A 25,651-nucleotide genomic window follows, 5' to 3' on the forward strand; every position below is an offset into this window, starting at 1 on the left:
AAAAAAAAAGAAAACATTTATGCAGTCAACAAACTATGAAAAACGTTCAACATCACTGATCATTAGAGAAATACCAATCAAAACCGCAATGAGAGACCATCTCACACCAGTCAAAATGGTGACCTTATTAAAAACTCAAGAAACAATAGATGCTGGTGAGTCTGTGGAGAAACAGGAATGCTTTTCCACTGTTGGTAGAAATGTGAATTAGTCCAACCATTGTGGAATACAGAGACGCGATTCCTCCAGGATCCAGAACCAGAAATATCATTTGACTCAGCAAACCTATTAGCGGTTATATACCTAAAGGAATATAAATCATTCTAATACAAAGACTCATGTGCATATATGTTTACTGCAGCAGTATTTACAACAGCAAAGACAAGGAACCAACTTAAATGCTCATCAGTGACAGACTGGATAAAGAAACTGTGGTACTTATACACCATGAAATACTATGCAGCCATAAAAAGAAATGAGATCATGTCCTTTGCAGGACATGGATGAAGCTGGAAGCCATTGTCCTCAGCAAACTATCACAGGAACAGAAAACCAAACACCACATGTTCTCATTCCTAAGTGGAAGTTGAACAATGAGAACACATGGACACAGGGAGGTGAAAAAAAATACCAGGGCCTGTTGGCAACTGGGAGCAAGGCGAGGGGAACATTACGACAAATAGCTAATGAATGTGGGGCTTAAAACCTAGAAGACGGTTTGAAAGGTGCAACATACCACCATGGCACATGTATACCTATGTAAACAACCTACGCTGTCTGCACATGTATCTTGGAATTTAAGGTAAAAAAAAAATAGTCAAAAAATAACAGATGCTGGCAAGGATGCAGAGAAAAGGCAACACTTACATACTGTTGGTGGGAGTGTAAATTCATTCAACCATTGTGGAAAGCACTATGGCAATTCCTTAATGTTCTGTAAAACAGAATTACCATTCCCCAGAGCAACCCCATTACTGGGTATATACCTAGAGGAATATAAATCATTCTACCATAAAGACATGCATGTGAATGTTTATTGGAGCACTATTCACAATGGCATGGCAAAGACATAGAATCAACCTAAATGCCCGTCAATGGAAGATTGAATAATGTGTACATATACACCATGGAATACTATGCAGCCATAAAAAAAGAACAAGATCATTTCCTTTGCAGAAACATGGATGAAGCTGGAGACCATTTTCCTTAGCAAACTAATGCAGGAACAGAAACCAAATACTGCATGTTCTCTCTTATAAATAAGAGCTAAATGAAAAGAACTTATAAACACAATGAAGGAAACAACAGACACTGGGGTCTACTTGAGGTGGGATGGCAGGAGAACAAAGAGGAGCAAAGGGATAACTATTGGATACTGCACTTAATACTTGGGTGATGGAATAATATGTACAACAAACCCCCATGATACATGTTTACCTACGTAACAAACCTTCACATACACTCCCAAACCTAAAATAAAAGTTAAAAATAAAAATAAAACCTGAAGAAGAGGGGATGGGACAGTGACTGCTATTTTAAAATATTAACCTACTGACATTATTTTGCTTAAGTGTTGTACATGTACTATTTTGATGAAATTTTAAAATATTCATAAAGTTTTAAAATACATGTATTTACTTCAGATACAGTAGATATGAAGTGCAAATACTAGAAAAATACTACATTGAGGTATTAGATAAAAGGATAAGTTGATAAAAAGAAGATGTAGCACACTGGTGTGTAATTGGAGAGTGGCTGGCTGGTTAAATAGGTAGCTGGGAAAACTGGGAGATGAGAATCAGAAAAAAAAAATCTGTGACTTATATCACTACATGCAAAATAAAAATAGTCAAATCATGTGGTCCAGGCAGCCTTTATTTATTCCCTGTTTTTGAAGAATAAATCTAATATAAAATATATTATGCTACAGAAACAGTTCAATAAAAATTTAAACTAAGAGCAAGTCATTCACAGAGAACCAGAATTTTCATTGCATTCTAAGTATTTTATGTTAATATCTATCTTTGAAATTGTAACTTTGAGCTGACTTATAAATATACATGAGGAATCACCCAATAAAGGTACCATCTAATGTGAATAGACATTATTTATAAACAATTGGGAGAAAAATAATCTAACAGTAAATAATTGAAAAAAAAAAGACTATATAATAGTTCAAATCTATGATGGACTATTACTTATCCAGATTAAAAGATTGTATAGTTCAGTGGCTTTTAAAAACCCAATAAAATCACTGGTAAAACAGGAAAAAGAGGTGAGGCACCAGCTTCAGATGATCTATTTTGTTGTTGGAACCTGACATTTTTTGGTGGGTGAAGTATGACTCAGATTCTACTAGCCTGAACAACTTCCCTGCCCACTCTCAATACCACCAACTGTTTACATTCAATGATTAGCATGAGAACATTTGTTTTATAAGAGAGCAAAAAAGAGATTTTTGTTTTTGTATTTATGTGGGACAAGAGAAAGAATAGGAGAATGGGAGATATTACAGAACATAATTTCCCTACTTAGTCTCTTAATTCGGAAATGCCTTTCTTGAAGACAGGAGTAAAACTATCAGTGCTATTCATGGCAAGGACAATGACTAGAACTAATACAGTTGTTAAAGAGAGATACTGTTTAACTGCAACATAAGCAGAGTTCTTTGGCTGTCCAAGTGGCACAGTGTTTCAAAGAAGGCCATCTCCTCTTCCTTTGCATAGCATCTAGCAACAATAGAGGATACTGGATATTTATGCAGCATCTGTAGAACATAGGTGATTGCATGATAGCTAGTTGTAACAGTTACATGGCAAAAGGGATTTCTGAGCTGAAGATAAAGAAAGAAACACAGGTGGACAATGGCTGGTAACAGTAGTTGAATCAGTAGGCAAGATTATGCTGAAGTAACAAAAACATCCCCTAGTCTCAGTAGGTTAAAAAGCTAAGTATATTCCTTGCAGATCCTAAGTGTTCATACTGTTTTTTTTTTTTTCTCATTAAACTTTTTTAATGGGTCTCAAAATTCTATGACAAATTTTTGGTCAAGTTGTTTCCATTAAAAAGTACTGATTTTAAAAACTAATAACTAAAAACTGTCACACGCAAAAAAGAAAACCAAAATGGTCCACAAAACATTCTCCTTTCCTTCTGACGGTTTTACGATGCATTGTTATCATTAACCAGTCTTTTACTACTAAACTTAAATGGCCAATTGAAACAAACAGTTCTGAGACTGTTCTTCCACCACTGATTAAGAGTGGGGTGACAGGTATTAGGGATAATATTCATTTAGCCTTCTGAGCTTTCTGGGCAGTCTTGGTGACCTTGCCAGCTCCAGCAGCCTTCTTGTCCACTGCTTTGATGACACCCATGGCAACTGTCTGCCTCATATCACGAACAGCAAAGTGACCCAAAGGTGGATAGTCTGAGAAGCTCTCAACACACATAGGCTTGCCAGGAACCGTATCAACAATGGCAGCATCACCAGACTTCAAGAATTTAGGCCCGTCTTCCAGTTTTTTACCAGAACGGTGATCAGTCTTTTCCTTCAGCTCAGCAAACTTGCATGCAATGTGAGCCGTGTGGCAATCCAACACAGGGGCATAGCCAGCACTTATTTAGCCTGGATGGTTCAGGATAATCACCTGAGCAGTGAAGCCAGCTGCTTCCATTGGTGGGTCGTTTTTGCTGTCACCAGCAACGTTGCCACGACGAACATCCTTGACAGACACATTCTTGACATTGAAGCCCACATTGTCCCCAGGAGGAGCTTCACTCAAAGCTTCATGGTGCATTTCAGCAGATTTTACTTCAGTTGTAACATTGACTGGAGCAAAGGTGACCACCATACCGGGTTTGAGAACACCAGTCTCCACTTGGCCAACAGGAACAGTACCAATACCACCAATGTTGTAGACATCCTGGAGAGGCAGGCGCAAGGGCTTGTCAGTTGGACGAGTTGCTGGTAGGATGCAGTCCAGAGCTTCAAGCAGCGTGGTTCCACTGGCATTGCCATCCTTACGGGTGACCTTCCATCCCTTGAACCAAGGCATGTTAGCACTTGGCTCCAGCATGTTGTCACCATTCCAACCAGAAACTGGCACAAATGCTACTGTGTCGGGGTTGTAGACAATTTTCTTAATGTAAGTGCTGACTTCCTTAACAATTTCCTCATATCTCTTCTGGCTGTAGGGTGGCTCAGTGGAATCCATTTTGTTAACACCAACAATTAGTTGTTTCACACCCAGTGTGTAAGCCAGAAGAGCATGCTGTCGGGTCTGCCCATTCTTGGAGATACCAGCTTCAAATTCATCAACACCAGCAGCAACAATCAGGACAGCACAGTCAGCCTGAGATCTCCCTGTAATCATGTTTTTGATGAAGTCTCTATGTCCTGGGGCATCAATGATAGTCACATAATACTTGCTGGTCTCAAATTTCCACAAGGAGATATCAATGGTGATACCGCGTTCCAGCTCAGCTTTCAGTTTATCCAAGACCCAGGCATACTTGAAGGAGCGCTTTCCCATCTCAGCAGCCTCCTTCTCAAATTTTTCAATGGTTCTTTTGTCAATGCCACCGCATTTGTAGATCAGATGGCCAGTAGTGGTGGATTTGCCCGAATCTACGTGTCCAATGATGACAATGTTGATATGAGTCTTTTCCTTTCCCATTTTGGCTTTTAGGCATAGTTTTCACAACACCTGTGTTCTGGTGGCAAACCCATTGCGAAAAAGCATTCATACTGTTTTGACAGGGGTGGTCTCCTCATCTGAGTTATTCGACTCCAGGTTGCTAGAAGCTTCATTTTGAGTTGTGTCTTCAAACTTTCTGGAGCATGAGGAAAGAAGGCAGCTTGGTGAACTAGACACTGGCTCTTGTTTTCAGAGGCAGTGACATTTCACTTCTGCTCTTATTTCATTGACCAAGTCAAGTCAAGTAGCCCTACCTAGTTTTATGGGGGACAAAAATTACGATTCTTCTATATGCCTAGGAGACAGAATTATGGAAAAATTTGGCAATCAGCATATGTTGCTTTCAGTTTTTCACAATAGCTAAGAGTGGTTTTAAGAGCATGTGGGCATGCATTTTGAATTTCAGAAATAAAGGGTCTGGAAGACTCTTTGATAACTCATGTTTTATCTGTTTACATTAGTGGGTCTCTTGTGAACATAATCTAGGTACACAAATACATATGTAGTCAAAAGTTGGCAAGACTTGGAACATTTGTGTTTTATATGCTTTTGAGATTTTGTTTAAATGAAGAGTCCTATAGAAAAAAATGAGTCTAATTAGAGAATATTTTCTGAAATTAAGATGTTCACATTATTATTTACATGAGAAATATCTTGATTCAAATTACAGTAGCCGGGCACGGTGGCTCATTCCTGTAATTCCAGCACTTTGGGAGGCTGAGGCAGGTGAATCACTTGAGTTCAGGAGTTCGAGATTAGCCTGGCCAACATGGTGAAAACCCGTCTCTCCTAAAATTACAAAACTCAGTGGGGCATGGTGGCACACACCCATAATCCCAGCTGCTCAGGAGGTTGAGGCACAAGAATAGCTTGAACCCAATAGGCAGAGGTTGCCGTGAGCCAGGATCGCACCACTGCACTCAAGCCTGGGTAATGGAGTAAGACTGTCTCCAAAAACAAAACAAAACAAAGCAAAACAGAAACAAATTACAGTAGACACAACATATTTAGACTTTTGTAACAACACTGTCTTAGTCAAGATCCCAATAGAAAACAGATGACATATTTATCTTAAATGAGGAGAGGCTGAGGAGAGAAGGAGTTAACTTGTATTCAGTTCAGCAGGATCTTATCCCAGCTCTGTATTACATTCAAATCAAATTAACTGAATATATGACCAAGGTCTGAAATCCAAATGATGTGTGAAGTTATCAAGAGGGATGTCATTTCACAAAAAGTTATTTTAAAAGTGATTATTATCACTAAACATGTGAAAAGGGGCTTATGGTTGCTTTTCCTCTATTGGGAGCAAGAAATACAACCATGGTAAAATATAGATCTAATCACCAAAATTAATATAGTCATATATTCAAAGTGTACTGGAAACAGAACACATATTACTTAACTTCATAAGGTACTTATTTAAAATCCCAAAGTTGCTCTAAGGAAGGGAGCTGTAAAACAGCATAGAGTTTCTCAATCTTAAAGTTTCCCTGTTTAAAACTTATCCATGGCACAGAGTGAAGAGAAGGTATATTGTTATTCAAGGGTACATTTCCTGGGGAATGACGCTGTAGAAACCATAGACCAGTCTTTGAAGCACTTGTTACCAGCATTGAATTGATTTGAGGAAAATCCCTGATTTTTTCCTGTTGTATCCTACCTCAGGTCAGAGTTGCATTGCATGTTGAAATATTTCAGGCACTCAACAATTCCTTCATGTGAACAATGTATGAATGTAATCGTGTGTGAATATAGCAGTGTTCCTGCCTCAGTTACTCTGTACTAAATATCTATTGATCTTTGTTGCTTTTGTTGTTGTTCTGTGAATCCTATTTCAGACTATGTGTTTTCTTTTTTGGAAATAGGAGGATAAATTAGATTCATTTAATGTATTAGCCTGACTATGACTCCTGTTTGTATCAGAAGATTTTCCAATGCATGATTATTATGGAAAGTTTTATGAAACCGAAAGACTTTCTGGGAACTAATTGGCTGTTGCCACAATTTCTATATTTTTATAACCAGTGTCTGGGTACTTTTTTGCTTTGATATTATTATTTGGATGGAAACTGATGCAAAAAAAATCAAATGTTTCTTTCTGTTGCTTAAATGACTGCCAGATATTAAGCAATGGTTAGAATGTACTTCCTTTGGAAAAAAAAAAAGGCACAGACAGTGCTCAAGTAATCATTACCACAAAATAAAGAATATTAGTTCCATCACATCCTTAAGCAAACACATCTGAAGTTCAAACATATTTTAGAAAAGCACTACAGTTCAGGGAGCAACACACATCTTTCTTCTTTGTACTATTGTGATATGCAAAAGATAACACATTTCTACTATTTTTGGATGCCACAATTGTCATTCAGTTTTATAGAAACACTTGTCAGAGATGTACTTTGAAGGACTTACATTCTCTAATATATTTGAAAAATGCATTCCCCTAATACAACAGCTGGACAGAGTCCAGAAAGTTGGAAACTCGAGTCCCTCAGTAGAGACCATGAAAAGTTTATCCAAATGAGAAATAGCACATCTGGCTGAATCACCTCTTTACCTTCATGGAATAATCACTTGGAAGGAAATCTCCCTGGATACTCCAAAAGATTTTTGAAAAGATATTTTTCCTCAGAAAATTGTTTTAATCTCTGAAACAGAAAGTCAAGTTCACCACACCATCTTCCACACCCTACCAGGAACTACAGTATAGCCAGTGCTACACCCTTTCTCCCTACTCTCTGAGGTTTTGAAAACAAATTCCAAGGCTTTGAAAATATTGGATCTCTTCTTTAAAAAATCTAAAGGAATCTCTAACTTCCTGAAAAATATCACATATCCACTATTGCCTAAATATCAATCAAAAGTGTATGCAGAAGTCATAAAAACAAGAAAAGACTCCAGGAAGATGATGCTTTAGCAATTACCACAGAAAACCCATCCCTGTGACTTACAGGGTGGCCGTCTGTGTCTGCCAGAGGGAACACGAGGTGATAAGCTATGAAAAACTGTTCCCAAGACTTTTGTAACTGTTTTCAGATGGGTGTTTGTGAAAAGTACAAAAAAATGGACCCTCCTCTCAAAACTTGCTCTTAACATTAACTCGGACTTGAAGTATAGCCACTGTAGTATTTCACAGGACACATGACAGTCTATATAGTGGTTGAAAAAAACATATTATGCTATTTGAAACTCTAGACAGGTCTAACACTCTGTGCCAGAGATTAACTGATAAATCCATATCGAGATGTTTGCTTCCTACCAATGTGATCTTGATGAAAGCGTAAAAGTAAGCCCCAAACACAGGGCAGTAGCATGGGAGAGTGGATCTCAATAATGGCCCTATGGGGACAATTGGATAATGTAGACAATGGAAAATCACAGTGGGTTTTGGAAAGAGCCACAAATGTTACCATCTTAAGTTATTGTTATATCATATCCATTAATTAAAGCAAAAAATATTTTATTCTGAGCTTTTGTTCTAATGTATCAGTAGCCAGAAATCTGGAATTATAGGTAATCCATATCATTTTGTCTTGAAGAATGTTCAAAAATAAAAGGCTGCAATGATATACTTGCATCTATTTATCCATTCATTCATTAGTACTACTATAGGAAGAGATAGGAAAAAATATTCAATGAAAAATAAATAAACGATAAAAAATGTCAGTTGGTGACAGGTTCTATGGAAAAAAAAATGAACTGGAGTAACATGACATTGAATAGGTGAATGTATACTTTATATTGGTAGACAAATAGAATTCCTAGATGATGATGAGCAAACTGAATCTGAAGAACATCAGGGAATCAGTCAATGACAATCATGGAATGCACCCTCCATAAGAAAGAAACCATGTCTAAGGGTTGGAATGAGCTTGGTCTATTCAAGAAGCAACAAGGACAGTCTAGGAGGAGGAGAACTGGAAGGGAGCACAGTGGAAGTGCTTTTTCAAAACATTCCTCAAAAATTGGAAGTATCTGCAGACTTCTCACCATAACGCACTTAAAAATCAACCAACGAACCAACCACCATCAACAACGGTAACAAAAACAAGATATGTCCAAGCTTAAAACTAATCAGCTGGATTCAAAACTATAAAGCACAGAAGCAAAAAAGAAAAAATAAAGAAATTATTTGGTGAAAAAGGATTGGAATCCATACAATGAAACTAAGATCATTATTGGGGCTGGTCGTAATCTTGATTTAAGCAACATCCTATCCTTTCTAGTTTTCAGATTTTTAATTTAATTCAAAGACGATTTTTTTAAGTCTAATTGTTTCCAGATGAGCTCATCTGATATCAGCATCTTGGAAAAGTTCATCAAAAGAGGCCTTGGATCTGAACGGCCATGTTACAGCATAGGATGCTCAAATTTTTGTCTATTGCATTCCACGGTTCTTTCTAAATATTTCACTTTTGCCATCTCTAGGTTAGGCCATATTGTTTTTCTTATCCATTGATTCTAACAGTTCCAACAATTAGTGAATTCAAGAATGTGATGGGCAGAATGTCTTCCTAAAGATGTTCACTTCCTGAACCTGTGAATATATCATATTCAATAGCAGAAAAATCTTCTGTAGATACAATTCAAGTGAATGATGTAAAAATAGGGAGATTATTTTGGATCATCCAAGTGAACCCGATCTAATCATATAAGCCCTTAAAAGCAGAGGATGTCCTCTGTTTGGAGGCAGAGATAAGGAGAAGTCAGAGAGAGTCTAAGTGTGAAAAGAATGTGATACACTTTGCTGACTGAGTCATCAAGCCGCATGCAAAGATTAGAGGAGGCCCCTAAGAAGCTAAATGCAAACCCTATCTGACAGCCAGCAAGGAAGTTGGGACCTTGATCACCAAAACAAGAAGAAACTGGATTCTCTCTACAACCAGAATGAGCTTGGAAATGGATTCTCTTCAGAAGCTTTCAGATAAAAATCCCTGGCATGACAGCATCTTGACACTGGCCTTGTGAGACCCAGAGTAGAAGATCCAGTTGGTCCCACCTGACTTCTGACGTGCAGAACTGTGCGATAATAAATTTGCACTTGTTAAACGTCTAGCAATAATTTGTTACAGCAGCAATAGAAAAGTCATTACAAGGATTTAGTGATTTTAAACATTCCTTCCCATCATTAAAAAAAGATTAGTGGGAGATGAGGGGCATTAAAGCTCTCAGCACTAAATGGAGGCTTTCTGCTATGTGCCTTCAGAAGAACATTAAAGAACACCAAAAGGAAAAGAACTTTAGCAAGAATCTGAGTAATTTTTTGGAGTTGTTTATGTTCAGAACAAATGTCCACAGAAATCTTCACTCCTAGAGTGTGGCTAAAAGATATCTACATCAAAGAGGGTAATTACTTTGCTCTCATTAAAAATAATAATGGCAACATCATATAACCTAAGCTCCTACCTTGGTCCAGTTATTTCAATAAGTGAGTCATTGTCATTGCATTCCAACTCTTTTTTTCTCACTTTTTAAAAATTACACTTTAAGTTCTGGGGTACATATAGAGAACGTGCAGTTTTATTACATAGGTATACATGTGCCATGGTGGTTTGCTGCACCCATCAACCTGTCACCTACATTAGGTATTTCTCCAAATGCTCTCCCTCCTCTAGCCCCCCATCCCTCAACAGGCCCTGGTGTGTGATGTTCCCCTCCCTGTGTCCATGTGTTCTCATTATTCAACTCCCACTTATGAGTGAGAACATGCCGTGTTTGGTTTTCTGTTCTTGTGATAGTTTGCTGAGAATGATGGTTTCCAGCTTCATCTATGTCCCTGCAAAGGACATAAGCTCATCCTTTTTTATGGTTGCATAGTATTCCATGATGTATATGTGCCACATTTTCTTAATCCGGTCTATCATTGATGGGCAGTTGGGTTGGTTCCAAGTCTTTGCTATTGTGAATAGTGCCACAATAAACATGTGTGCATGTGTCTTTATAGTAGAATGATTTATCCTTTGGGTATATACCTCGTAATGGGATGGTTGGGTCAAATGGTATTTCTGGCTCTAGATCTTTGAGGAATCGCCACACTGTCTTCCACAATGGTTGTACTAATTTACACTCCCACCAACAGTGTAAAAGTGTTTCTATTAACTCTTAAATTGAAATTTAAAAAATGTCAATTCTCTGACAAACTCACCTTTTTTTCCCAAGTAAAACAATAAGCAAATCTTTCATTTCAACCTAAAACTAATCTACTACAATGCATTGGTTTTTCCTTTTAATACCTTCAAAGATTGTGATAAAATAAAAGCTAGAAATTTGTATTTAACTTCTTTTCAGCTTCCTTTTTCCTGCCATTTAGTGAGACTGCTATAGCACTTCTTATTTACTCTTTAAACAACTCTGTCTGATGCCACAGTACTTTATAAAAATAAAAAGAAAATTCCAGAAATTAAGTCTTTTAATCCTACAATGGGAAAATGTTTAATTATTTTTAAATGCTAAAGTAATATTCTAAGATAAGAACAAAAATGTATCTTGTCTCCAAATGAAATGAGTTTTAGAAAGTTGGTTTGGCATTATGTCAATGTTTAATTTACCATGTTCTTTTGAGTAAAATTTCCCATTCTTTTTACATTTCAAAACTATCTATTTCAGCTAGGTAATTACTCTTTTATGCGTCTTTGTCAAATACGATTCTCTTCTGCTGCAATCTCCTGAAATAATAGGTAACATTAAAAAATATTAATAAAAGGCGGGACGCAGTGGCTCACGCCTATAATCTGAGCACTTTGGGAGGCCGAGGTGGACGGATCACTTGAGTTCAGGAGTTTTAAGATCAGCCTAGCCAACATGGCAAAACCCCATCTCTACTAAAAATACAAAAAAGTAGCCGGGCTTGATGTCGTGCACCTGAAGCATACTCGGGAGGTGGAGGCAAGAGAATTACTTGAACCCAGGAGGCAGAGGTTGCAGTAAACTGAGATCATACCACTGCACTCCAGCCTGGGCAACAGAATGAGACTCCGTCTCAAAAAAAAAAAAAAAAAGTATTAATAAATAATTATTTGGGGTATGAAAGTGTATAGAACAACAGTGTTTTAACTTAAGCTCTGTAGGCTCCCCAGACGTCTTTGATTTTTAGATAGCCAAAGAGTCAGTAAATAATTCTATAGTATCGTAAATTGATAGTTATAATTTTTATTGTTTTTGTTTTCTGACTATGGTTCTAATTCTTAATTAAGAAACAAATATCTACATATAGTAAAATTAAGAACTTACTCTATAATTTTCTTGGACTATTAATTATGTTTTCATTCATTAATTTGTTCATTAAATGCATTTAGCAAGTACTTTGAGCATTTATTGTATGGTAGGCTCTGTTCTAAATTCTGGGGCTACAGTAGAGAGAAAACATGAAAAAACTTCATCTTCATTGGTGTCACACTATAATTGGCAGGGAATAGCTAATGAGTGTTACAGTGTAGCTCAAAAAAGGTTATACATTTATATTTTTACATAGTTGACATATTTTAAGTTCACTTCGAATTGTGGCAATTTTTATGTGTCATCTTTTAAAAAATAAAATTACACCCCTTTCCCCTTTTAAATTTGTTATGAAAAAACAAAGCAAAAAATGAAAACCAAAAACATACATAAAAATTAACCCACATTATAGTAGGAACAACTTGCAAACTGCTTAACTTGAATGAGCAAATATGTTTTTTTTTATTTTCCATTTTACAACTGGAAAATGAGGAGCAGGCAAATGTTAAGTAACTTGCCTGAGGTCACTCAGTGAGACTCAGTGGTGTCTGGGCTCTAACTCAGAAGTTCCCGATTCCCTGTGGCTGGGCCACAAGTTCATAGCCGCTGGCTCACAGCAGCTTCCGGAACAGAACGAAGTTTTCCTGTAAGCCCTAGAGAGTGTTATGATGCCACATCAACCTAAATGCATTCAGGAACCAGGCTACAAGGAAGGCCAGCAACCGCAAGTTCTTATTGCTTTAACCTTCCACCCACATTGAGGAAACTCACCTCCATCTAAGTTTTGCCAAAAGAAGGAAGCAGGAAAGATAACTCTGGGGAAAATATTGTAGCCTAATATCCATGGATAAAAACTCCAAGTGGGAAAATTAACTTTTTTTTTTGTTTCCTGCAGTAGAAGTCCTGAAACTAAATTCAGCATTCCTGGCAGTGGGTGTCTGAGAAATATTTTTGCTTTTCCACAATCCCAAATCAAAAAGTACTAACTCGAAGTGAAAATTAGAGCCAGGTCAGTGAATGGCTGTGGCGCTGTAGACCTAAATGCTTAATATGCTATAGACTTCGACAGTTAAGTCTGGGAGGTTGAAGACAAATCAGCTTGGATCCAGGTACAGCTAAACCAATTCCAAATACTCTGGGCCACAAAATGCAGGGTTTTCTGTCTTGATGGATTGCAGTACACTTGGGTGGGCTAAAGTTATGAGAGAAAAACAAAATTAAATGCTTTTAAATTGACTCAAGCAGCTGGCTTGCTAATATTCAACACATGAGAATAATGATACTTGAAACTTACATTGCAAAAAAAGAAACATAAAACACAAAAAAGAACAACCATATTCACAGGGCTTGATCCGGCAGGAGAACAGAACTTGCCGTTGAGATCACTGAGTTGTCACTACGACATTAAGAACAATGGAATAAACATTGTTTCCTAGTGATACATGTGGTTCTTTAGTTTATAATGCCTCCTTAACCTTAGTTCTACTGTGCAATTAGACTTCCAACATACAGAGAGCTATTTAACAAATATTGAAATGTTGAGACATTTTAATTTAAAGTGTATCTTCAATGTGCACAGCACTGTTTTAGGTACTAAGAAAACAGCAATGGACAAGAAAACATCCCTACCTTCGTAAAGCTTACCTCTAAATCGTGCCAAAACCACAGTTAGGTAAGATGACGCAGATCATACCTCTCAAGACAATGAGGTCAATGGTGGTTCCAGAATTTCTATATCTAAGACTCTAACTTAGGGATTTTGTGATGGGAAGTGTTAAACAGGTTATCTTAATGCTACATAGGTGCATAGTGACTTCAAATGCTCCATATAGAATGTACACTTAGTTTGGGTAGTTGGGGGAGGAAGTTACTGATCGAGATTAAAGAGGTGAAGAGGGGTAAAGATTCCTAAAAATTGCTGTGAGTTTATTGCCAAATATATTCAGTTATTTCAATAATTCCCCTGACTAGATAAATATTCCGTAAGTTATTTTTTAAAGGGTTTCCTCTGTCAATTAAATTGAAATAGAGGAAAAACATTCTTCAACCAATTATATTGCCTGTTCCCCTTTACTTCCATAAAAACAGAAACACCACTTTCTAGGAGAGCTAAAAGAGTATAACTGAAAATCTTGTTTCATGTATTTATTCATCTCCTTTTAGCTCTCATCACACACATCACCTTAGGTCAAGATGGCTGTAGATGTCAGTCCATCTGTCTCTCTTACTACTCTTTCACTGCATGTATCTTGTTCCCCAAATTCTAAAATACAATACTAACTTCATCCCTGAGTGTTTCTGTTCAGGACACTTCACTAGTGATGATAGGATGCGTTGGATCTAAACTCTACTGTCTGGCACTGATTTACTGAAACACACTGCCCATTGCACATATGTGTTCCCTGCTTCATCTAGGTCCCCTTTTTTCTTTCACAACCGCCTGGAATATGTTCCACAGCACTGCCTTCCTCCCTCTCTTCCTTCCTTCTTTTTCTTTTTCTTTCTTTCTCTCTTTTTATTTCTCTCTCTCTCTTCCTTTTTTTGTCATTTCCTCTTACCTTCCTCCATTTTTTTCCTTGTTTCTTATCCTTCTCTCTTACCTTTCTCACTTTCTTTTCTTTCCTTCCATCTTTTGTTCCTTTCTTCTTTTTTCTAATTCCCTCTCTCCCTTCCTTTCTCTCTTTCTGTATTCCTTTTCTTTTGTCTTCATCAAGGTCAACCTCATGTTCTAATTCATCTTAAATAGGCTTAGCATCAATCAGACGAGTTAAAAGTAAGGGAAGAAAGACCTTATACTACTGGTTTTTACCTTTGGGGTGTGGCAAAAATCTGAAAGATCAATAACATACTCAACTAGGCAATAGCTACTGAAATTGAAGACACATGTGGTCTATGAAAAGACAGTGCCATTTTTAAGAATGTATCTTACAAACATGTACTGACACATGTGTACAATAAGGAACATAGTGGGTATTCTTTGTAGCCATTTTCTTTTCCTAGTCAAGGTTTGGACAGTGATTATCCATCAAAAACAACTACTTAAATAAATTAATATTACACTTAGATTGTCATCTGAGTAAATAAGCATGATGTATGTATGTGTTTACTTAAATAAATAAATATTAAATATGATGATTAACCAGGAAAAAAAATCTTTCAATATTAAAGTAGAAGAATAAGTAAGATATATTGATTGCAGAATAAAAGAAAACAGCCAGGTTCTAAAAGTTATATATATATATGTCACATAATATAATATATATAAAAATATGTGTCATGTAATATAATATATAAACCATGTCATGTAATATAATATATATCAAATATATAAACTGTATGTCATATAATATATATATGTCATATAACATAATATATAAAATATATATTATATATGTGAGTGTGTACTGTAATTGTGCAATAAAATGGAGAAACTAAGAGTGTATATTCAACTTTACTCATATAACCATAGGTATATTCTGAAAGAGTCTATGAGAAGTTAAAAATATCACCACTAAAGAAGGGAATTGTGGCAAGGGTAAGAGGAAATCTTTTCATTAAATGCCCTTTTGAAATTATGAAATTGTAAAACTTGCTGTTGAAAGAGAATTTTCTTTTTACTAAATATTGCCACTAAATGATTTTCCTTGTAACCTTATATTCCAGTCACTTAAAAGTAACCTATTCTTCACTGCTAAACACTAAATGTTATTTCAGTGTGATGATGACCAAGGAGTGATCCAGTAACTCTTTGTCTCATTTTCAAGAGTTACATGTTCTATTGTCTGGAAAGGTTTCCAGCCTCATTTAAGTGATTTGTAGTGTGACTCCAGTTCTGACAGGATGTGGCATGCAGCGTGACAGCAGACTTTCCATGTTTCGAGGACCATCGCATTCATATCCGAGAATCTACCACATGTCAGTGAATATTTCTTAATGTCGGTACTTTTATTTTTCAGAATTACCGAATACTGACGATGCATTAGTGCCTCTGAAAATTCCCAAAACTCATAATGATTGTAAAGTGTTTCCAAAAGAAAATATAAGTGGTGACATAGCTTCCATTATACTTATTGTTCTAAAAGGTAATGCATATATTGTTATTAATTTTAGATTTCAGAAATAAACATTGTTCCTGATTATGAAGAAAACTTGTTCTCTGCACAGTTTTTCTTTCATTTTTGTAAATACTCTTAAAACAACATAAAGAAAGATTCTATTGAATGAATATGCTGCACATCTGATTACTTGTATTTCATATATATTAAACATACACTTCTTGAAGATAAATCTTGTTTGTTTTTCAATTTCCACTAAAAGATTCATCCTAAAGTTTGAATCCCTCTAGCAAACTTCCACAGCATGTATCCTTTTGTTTGCCATTATATAAACACTGGGAATATTTACTGAATGGAAACCAAACCACAAAGTTCTGTGCCAACTTCAAAAAGAAATTAACTCACAGAAGCCTCAGTATATATGGTTTTGCATATAATTTCTTTTGAGTAACTCATGCTCCCGTTCACACCTCACTGCAGTAAATTCACGTGTCTCACTGATGGAACAAATGCATTCATGCAGCAAAACAAAACATGACACATTTCTTTAAATGGGGGCAGGCCACTTTTAATATGAGAAAAATATTTTGGAATTATTTGCTTTGTTGTTTTACCAAAGTTGAAATGAAAAGACATTAAGCAATATCTATATCTTAATATTGTTTTTTTGAGTTGGGGTCTCACACTGTCACCCAAGCTGGAGTGCAGTGTTGTGACCACAGGTCATTGAAGGCTCAAACTCCTGGGCTCAGATGATCTTCCCACCTCAGCCTCCTGAGTAGCTGGGACTACAGGCACATGCTGCTACACCAAGCAAATTTTCTTATGTTTAATTAGTAAAGGCAAGGTCCCACTATAATGTCCAGGCTGGGTTCCAATCAATCCTGACTTCAAGTGATCCCACTGCTTTGGTCTCCCAAAGTGCTGGAATTACAGGCATGAGCCACCAGCCCTGCTATCTTGAGCATAATGAAAGGAATGTGATGCTAATATGCCCTCATGAATAATGCAAACTTGAAAGGTAAATTTTACTGCTAATCTGATGATTTTATCATAAATTGCTTTTCCTTTTGCTTGCTAATATTTAAAATAATTTTAAAAGTTATAAGGGAATATGTTTAACCCTGTATTTCTTGTGACTACTGTTTTTTAACCCATATTAAGAAATTTAGATTATCCTATCTAAACCTAATTCTTCCGTCTCGCTCCTTAATAGTAAGTTTGTTGATGTTGCTTCTACCTATAGCGTAAAGGTGGATTTCAGAATTTCTAAAAACAGATGCATCCAAACAACATTGTTGCTTTTAAACACATAAAAGTAATTCATCGTTTTAATATGTAAAATCTTTCTGTATTTTAGAAGATTGATGACACTTGGAGAATCTTCTGTATCAGATACAGATACAGGATACAATCATGAGGGGGGCTATGCTCACGTACCCTGGCCAGATTTCAGGCTGCAATTGGAGTCATGCTCTTAAGAAAAGGGATTATTCGGCCGGGCGCGGTGGCTCACACCTGTAATCCCAGCACTTTGGGAAGCCGAGGGGGGCGGATCACGAGGTCAGGAAATCGAGACCATCCTGGCTAACACGGTGGAACCCCGTCTCTACTAAAAAATACAAAAAAATTAGCCAGGCGTGGTGGCAGGCGCCTGTAGTCCCAGCTACTCAGGAGGCTGAAGCAGGAGAATGGCAAGAACCCGGGAGGCGGAGCTTGCAGTGAGCCGAGATGGTACCACTGCACTCCAGCCTGGGCCACAGAGCAAGACTCCGTCTCAAAAAAAAAAAAAAGAAAAGAAAAAGAAAAGGGACCATTCTTCCTTTAACTTCCTGCAAATATGTTAAAGAGTAATAACTTCTGAAGTTTTCATTCCTGTAGAATCATTCTTTTTAAATATTTCAGTTGAAGGATCCTTTAGCCTTGGTGGTAGCAGCCTCAGCAGATTTGGTCATTATCTCTGTACTCATTCTAACTGGGACCAATTTTGCCATCATAGCTAGAGTATCATCTCCCTGTAGATCTCTTCTCTCAGACAAACTATTATTTGGCAGTTTGCTTCTGCAAACTAGAGAGACCCACCCCTGCGATGGCTCTTAACTGCCCAGCTTCATGGCCATAGGCTCGTTCTGGCACTCAGCAGTCCAGTTCACCAAAGCTGTACCTCCTCTGCTCACATAATCAACTGACAGATACCAGATACTACTGTACCTAAATATCTCTAGAATGGCCTGGTCTCCACTGGAAATAACCAAAACAGGATTTCAAAAAGTTTTATGACCCAGAGATTGCTAGCTATTTGACTAAGAGCTTCCGAAATATAATATGAAAGAATAGTGGTCCATCCCCAGAGTTCCTAGTGCCTGAGATTTCCACCAATTCAGATAATTGGTCAATCCAACTTCAACTGACATAATTGTCCAAAGCCAATAACTAGTGTATCATCTCTTGGCTCCCATCAGTACATTGAAAACAATCCATTCAAGAAATTATCAAGATTTTGGGAATACATGCAGGCCAGAAAAAAAAAAAAAGACATGGAATCTTTAGAAATTGGAGTTGGTTATCATCGTTGTAGACTTCATGTCACTATGTACAGCAGAAGCTCAAGAAAGCTTAAATGACCAAAACTCTCCTAGAGAATTGCCAGATTTGTTTGTTGACTATTGAAGCACCGAGATAGGCAAATTTATAAATAAATAAACTTAGCTCTCAGACTAGTAAGCTTGTTCTCATTTGTTTGATTTATTTTTAGAGACAGAGTCTCACTATATCAACTGGCTGGAGTGCAGAGACAACATAGGCATGAACAGACTGTAATACAACTGTGAACTCTTGGGGTCAAACAGTCCTCCCACCTCAGCCTCCTGAGTAGCTGAGACTACAGGCACATGCCACGGCACCTGGATGATTTCATCCCTTTTAAAATAATTTAGAAATTCTGTAAACCTTAGCTCAGCCCTCTGGATTTTGGGTTCTTCCCTCTGAGCTGTTTTCCTTTTCCCTAAGAACCAACCTATGTCAGCAGCTAAAGAGTTTTCTCATCCAGTTTTCTTTTCAAAGGTATTTGGTGGCCCGGAAACCCATTTTCAATTTGAGGACTTCCAGCTCCTTAGTCCGAACTGGCTTCAATTCGCTGGTAAATTCTTTTGAAGATTTCTTGGGATTTCTAAACAGTGGATCATACTTTAATTCATTAGAAAAAATAAAAATAAAATAATGAAGTCATATCTACACTTGCTTTCCAAAAAGCCCACTCTCTACTTTGGGCAAGTGTTGGGCTGATATGGGACTAGGTCTAGAGAGTCTTGGAATCCGTTCTCCTAGTTGGAGATGGTCTATCAGATTTAAAATTTTTCTGAGCTTTAAAGAGTCTCACATCCATGTTTGAATAATTTTCGGCCACAGGTCTCATTTATTTTAAGAAACTTTTAGCCACTTTTGAAACTAAGGATAGAAGAAATGTTGTCTTTCTGTCCAACCAGTCCCTGTACGTTTCCTCAAAATCCTGATCACAAAATAAATAATTCCTTCAGCTCATCTCTTTTGCTTCATTTCTTATTAAAGGAAACAAAATAAGTCAAATGACACTGTCCATGTTCTACCTGGCAAATAATCTTGGCAAAATTTATCAGGTAATTTTGCCAGCTGTCTTGGTGTCATCATCTGAATCTCCCAGGGTAGCTTTTATTCTGCTCTCCCAGTCTCCCCAAATAATATTTTTTTTCTGCCATTTTTCCAGACCTCAGCCAATAACTAGCCAATCAACAGCGGCAGGTTACTTAGTTACATGTCAACTGTCTACAGATGTATGAGTGAGCCCAGCAAAAACCAGCAGAAAAATACTGCATTACTGAGCCCAGCCACAATGGCAGATTACACACATTTGTGAGCTAAATATTAATAGTTGTTTTAAGCATTCAGTTTTGTGGCAGTTTGTAACAACATACCAATTGAAAACCAACAAATGCATTCTAGAAAAATTATTCTCGTGTGTCCCACTCCAACACTTCTAGCTCTGAACTAAAGAGTGTGGTTTAAGTATGTTCAGTTTCTTCTCCCAAACATACCAATTAGTTAAGTCATACTATCCCCCATGGAGAAAAATGAGTTACAATTGGAGAGGAAGCCAGGAATATCGTTCAAACTGAAATTCTCTTCAAATAGAAACATGAGGATGAGAAAATGGAGATACCTTATCAATAATATTCATAAGATATGGATAGCTCAGTTAAAATTAGGTTGAAGAAAATGAATTCACAAAAGAGAGAAATATTAACAATAAATACATATTTTAGTTTAGCAGATGTATTAGAAGTACCACAAGTGTGAGCATCAGTGTACAATCTGCATTTGGTAGCCTCACAATCCCTTTCTTGTTGGCCCTGATCTGCGTTAGGTAAAGAAGGTGCAATCCTTTGATTTCTTAGGTCTGAGTAATTAGCCCAGCCCAAGACCTGGATATCAATGACTTCTGCCAAGTCATGGAGCCTGAGAGGTCAATCAGAGCATTTCCTTTTGAAGTGGGAATGGATACTGAGTGGTTCAAATAACTTATGCCCACTAAAACATCCCTAACAAGAAATGAATGAAAATGAAACATATTCAAAATGGGACAGCAAACATATTAAAAATGATGAAATACAATTATTCTATTTTTGTTTTTTCAGACAGATTCTCATTCTGTCACCCAGGCTGGAGTGCAGTGATATGATCGTAGCTCACTAGAGCCTCAAACTCCTGGGCTCAAGTAATTCCCCTACCTCAGCCTCCCAAGTGGCTGGGACTACATGTATGAGCCACCATGCCTGGCTAATTTTTTAATTTTTGTAGAGACAGAGTCTTGCTATGTTGCCCAGAATGGGCTTTAATCCCTGAGCCCAAGCAATCGTCCCATCTTGGCCTCCCAAAGTGCTAGGATTATAGGTATGAGCTATGGCACTCAGCCTAACTATGTTTTATAGAATCATACAAAAACAGAGTTATTGAAATCTTTACTCATGTCCAACAAAGCTACAGATGCTATTTATTTGTAATATTTTAAATTATAGAAATTCCTTATGCTCTGATATTAACATATATATTTCTAGAGTTTTTCCAAATGAAATTAAAGAAAAATATATATATACATATATATCTGTATTTTAAAATAATATATCTATACACATATTAATTAATATACACAGAAACAGATATAACCTCATATATGTTTAAAAACAATTTGTTATCCAAGTTTTAAGAACTTTAATACTAAATGCACTTATACTGTTTCTGTACATGTTCTAATTTTTATAGTTGGTGTGTGTGTTTATATTTATGTGTATATAGCATTTAAGTTGCATACACAGATTGACAATCAAAGTCTAGTATTAAAGAAGAATCCCATAGAACTGACTTCATTTAAAGCTTTAACTTCTCACAGTTGCTATGATGTACTGCTATGAAAATGTATCATTAAAGATGTGTCATAGACACAGTTTCATGGTTAGTAGCTCATAATTATATACTTAAAAGCGAGGCATACTCGTGGAATGCATTCTAACTCCACTTCTTCTTTTTACATGCAATAGGAATGTGTAAAACACCTTATAACTTATAGTTCTTTGATATAGATGATTCATAATAAACACAACTAAGTAAAATATCATTTATAAGTCAAGTGGTGTAAACTAGAAAGCGAAACTTTCAGATATGACATTTTCTCTATAGACAAAGAATGGTGCATTTAGCCAAAGAATGAATGGGTCATATTTCATCTAATGGATGTGGTAAACTTGTAATAATATCAAATAACCACTGTGTGATTCATGTCAGAAATATAGTTTCATTGCATTAAGAGTATTTGTCAGCTACTGTGGCTAATGCCATGCTGTGATCATGCCACTGCACTCCAGCCTCTGTTACAGAGCAAGACCTTGTTTCTAAAACAATAAAATAAAATAAAATTTTTGTAGGACCTAAAGATGCTTCTAGAACTATATATATGTTTCCATTAAAGTAGAGGTAATTTATCCAGTGGATATTTTGTTTCTTCAATAATTTAAGTACTCCATTAGGTAATTCTGATGAAGTAATTAAAGTCTCAAATTATATACCGAAAAAATAAATACACGGAATATATAGGACAGAATTCTGCAAGGAATAACAACGGATTCATTTTGGTTAATGATAATTGCATGTATAACACTTAGTCCTTTAAAAAAATATAGCTCAAAGAGGATAAAAGAAATGTTTGCCTTACAACAATAGAGTGATTGCAATAGAGAAGTTCATTATTCTTAGATAACACTTTAACCACTGTGTCAAATTTTTACCAGTTTATTTTAGGTCTCAGCTATATTTTCACAGCCGTCACATCTTAAGGGATGACTTTTCTTTGTATTCCAAGGTGAAGCAGATGTTATAAAGTACAATCGTGTTCCGTTTTCTGTTCCACAGTTACCTCAGTAGCACCCATACTTACTACCTTAAAGAGATGTACCTAGTGCCATTCACCCTTTTCTCTTGTGCAATTTTGCCCTCTGCCTAACTTGACACTATTTGATAAAAGAAAAATTCTGCCAAATTAACTTTAAAGGAGTTTAATTGAGCAAAGAACAGTTTGCTAATCTGACAGGCTTCTGAGCCAGCCTAGGCTCAAAGACTCCAGCGCAGCCACGTGGTGGAAGAAGACTTACAGACAGAAAAAGGAAACTGACCTACCGATATCGGAAATGAGGTACGGCAACAGCTGGATTGGTTACAGGTTGATGTTTGCCTTATTTGAGCAGGCTTTGAACAGTTGGCTACATTTGATGGGCCAAAACTCGGTGATTGGCACAAGTGTAGGTTACAATCTGTTTACCACACCTCCAATTGTTATTGTTCACTATGTACACAAAAACTAGATCAAACTTAAAATATGTAAGGAGGCAGCTTTAGGCTAAACTTGGTTTAACATGCATAATCTGTCTCTGAAGGAAGAGATTAGTCACCAGAAGCTCTGATGAAAAATCAGATTCTCTTAATTTTGGGGTTCTAATTCTGTGATGTGACCTACTGCATGCACGGGTGAACATATAGCTGCAATTTGTGTCACTCTGTGGGGGTTTTGGAAGTGATGAAGAGAAACCAGCTGTGGCTTCTACTGTTAGCAAAAAAAAAACACCTGTGTCATTGCAAGAACAGAAAACCAAACACCGCATGTTCTCACTCATAGGTGGGAATTGAACAATGAGATCACTTGGACACAGGAAGGGGAACATCACACACCAGGTCCTATTGTGGGGAGGGGGAGGGGGCAGGGATAGCATTAGGAGATATACCTAATGTAAATGACGAGTTAATGGGTGCAGCACACCATCATGGCACATGTATACGTATGTAACAAACCTGCACGTTGTGCACATGTACCCTAGAACTTAAAGTATAATAAAAAAAAAAAACCCACCTGTGTCTCTGACCCAGGGATCTGATGCCTTTTCTCAGTATACACATGTGAAATTGTGGTACGCTACTTTGTAATTATGGTCAAATCTGAAATTGAGACCTGTCACAGTTTTTGGCTTACCAGTTCATCTGTTTCCTCCTGCGTGAGGCTGTTTCATACATAGCAATTGTTCATTGTTACCACTTCAGGTCTCCTCATGGGAAGTGATAGGGAGAGTATATGGTATTGTTCATTAATGACATTGTTCGGTTTTTAGTTTTGTGGTAAACCCTTAAGGCAGCAAAGTTGTAAGCAATGAAGGGTATGTATAATAAAATGTTAAAGGCTGAATTTTTATTTCTCAAGAAAGTTGATGATAGCCAGAGAGTCGTGGTGCACACCTGTAATGCTACCACTTTGGAAGGCAGAGGCGGGTGGATCACTTGAGCTCAGGAGTTGAAGACCAGCCTGGGCAACATGGTGAAACTTCATCTCTACAAAAAATGCAAAAATAAGCTGGGCATGGTGGCATGTGCCTGTAGTCCCAGCTACTCGGGATGCTGATGTGAGAGAATCACTGTGCCCTGGAAGTCGAGATCATACCACTGTACTCCAGACTGGGTAACAAAGTGAGACCCTGTCTTAAAAAAAAAAGTTTATGATACAAATTGACTTTTCATAAATGCTGGAACAGTCACGTCTACTCTCTGAGCCACAGCAGTTTCACTGGCCATGTGAAAATCCAAAGATGCAACTCTGAGGAAGAAGCATCAGCAACTACTGCAAAAGTTACTTGTATGTTAATATTAGTAAGTTTACGTTCAAGATGGAAATTTAACACATGTAGCGGCAGGCCTGTTTCTTTAATAATCTTTAAGACATGGATTTATCACTTGGATGAAATGACTGTAATTATGAATCACTTTTGCTCACTTTCAACTTCATGTTTCCTTTTTGCATTCACTACAAGAGAAATAGTGAAAACACAGACACTAATTGTTGGTGCCTTTAACAGTGAAGAATATTCATGGCTCTAGTTTTGTATTAGTGATATCGGATGCTTCAAATAGAGAATCAGATAAGTAAATTCTAATAATAGTTTATTGTATCAACAAATCATAGACTCAAAGTAAAATGTTGAAAATTCATTCTGTTGAAGGTGAAACATATGACCTTATTGTGAATGTTATTGTAAATTTGGTTTCAAAACTAAAGTTGAAGTTTCTTTTATGTGGTCAAAATTTATAAATTGTATACAAAATTGACATATTTTATATATATGAAAAGTAATTGAACTATACAGCTTTTGAAAATACTGACATTGAACAAAGAAATACTCTAATACTACAGTATGCACTTTCTATCCATTGCCAAATTACTTGGACTATTAACTGATAACAATTACAAATATTTATAAACAAGCCATTTTAATTTTAATTGCAGGTGTTTTCTGAAAATTTTTAATCAAAATATTCAAAAAATAAAGAACTAAAATACTTTATCTATTTGTACGTAGAAGTTTTGTTGTGTTTTTGTTTTACAAAGCTGGCAAGCAATAAGACATTGGATTTTATCTCTAAAATCATGCGGGAAGAATTGGACAAAATAAATGATGAGAGCTTAAAGCATATTGAGAAAGGGGACTTGGAGTTATATTTGTCACCTAAGGTTCTGTTAGTGTACTTTGGAGGAACTCAGTTCATGGGAAGAAGTTTTGGTGGGCTCTTAGTTTTAATCAAATATATTTAAATTCTGTACTGTCCTAGATTGAAATTGAAAATTTCTCACATTTTTCAGCATTGAATAAAGACGTGGAATAGAAATGTACTTCACTTGAATTTGGTTATGGTTTGCATATGGTATACACATCTATTAAGTTCTGATATTACAACAGTTAAAAACTCAGGTTTGACCTATTTATTTTCAGCATGGTCAACATGTTGACATTTTATCCAAAATCGACTAATATTGTATAATATTGTATAACTGAACAAATAAATATTTGTGTAAAAGCTAATGAGTGAAATAAAAACCTTTCATTTTTCAGCATTTAAGAAAAAGAACATAAATAAAGATGATTTATAATGATGAGTTTTGTTTTAACTAAGAAAACATTCTGTCTAGAAAAACTCAGTAGGTTGAGAATTTTCTCAAGTCTAGTGTTTATTTCATATGGAAATGTCTTAATATTTCAGCCTAAATATTTTAATAGGTAGTAGTTTTCCTGCCTTTAAATGTTTTTCAACAAATATTTGTTTGAAAATGTT

General features: G+C 36.4%; 1 pseudogene across 1 annotated transcript; it reads right to left on the reverse strand.

The window, feature by feature from the left end:
* Nucleotides 1-3,136: 3,136 nt before the first annotated feature.
* LOC105500808 lies at nucleotides 3,137-4,720 on the reverse strand (annotated as a pseudogene). Its single transcript, XR_001000082.1, has one exon. The product of XR_001000082.1 is annotated as an elongation factor 1-alpha 1 pseudogene (transcript).
* Between the last annotated feature and the right edge of the window lie 20,931 nt (nucleotides 4,721-25,651).

Source organism: Colobus angolensis, unplaced genomic scaffold (genome assembly GCF_000951035.1).
Source record: "Colobus angolensis palliatus isolate OR3802 unplaced genomic scaffold, Cang.pa_1.0 Scaffold69, whole genome shotgun sequence".
Classification (NCBI taxonomy): Eukaryota; Metazoa; Chordata; class Mammalia; order Primates; family Cercopithecidae; genus Colobus; species Colobus angolensis.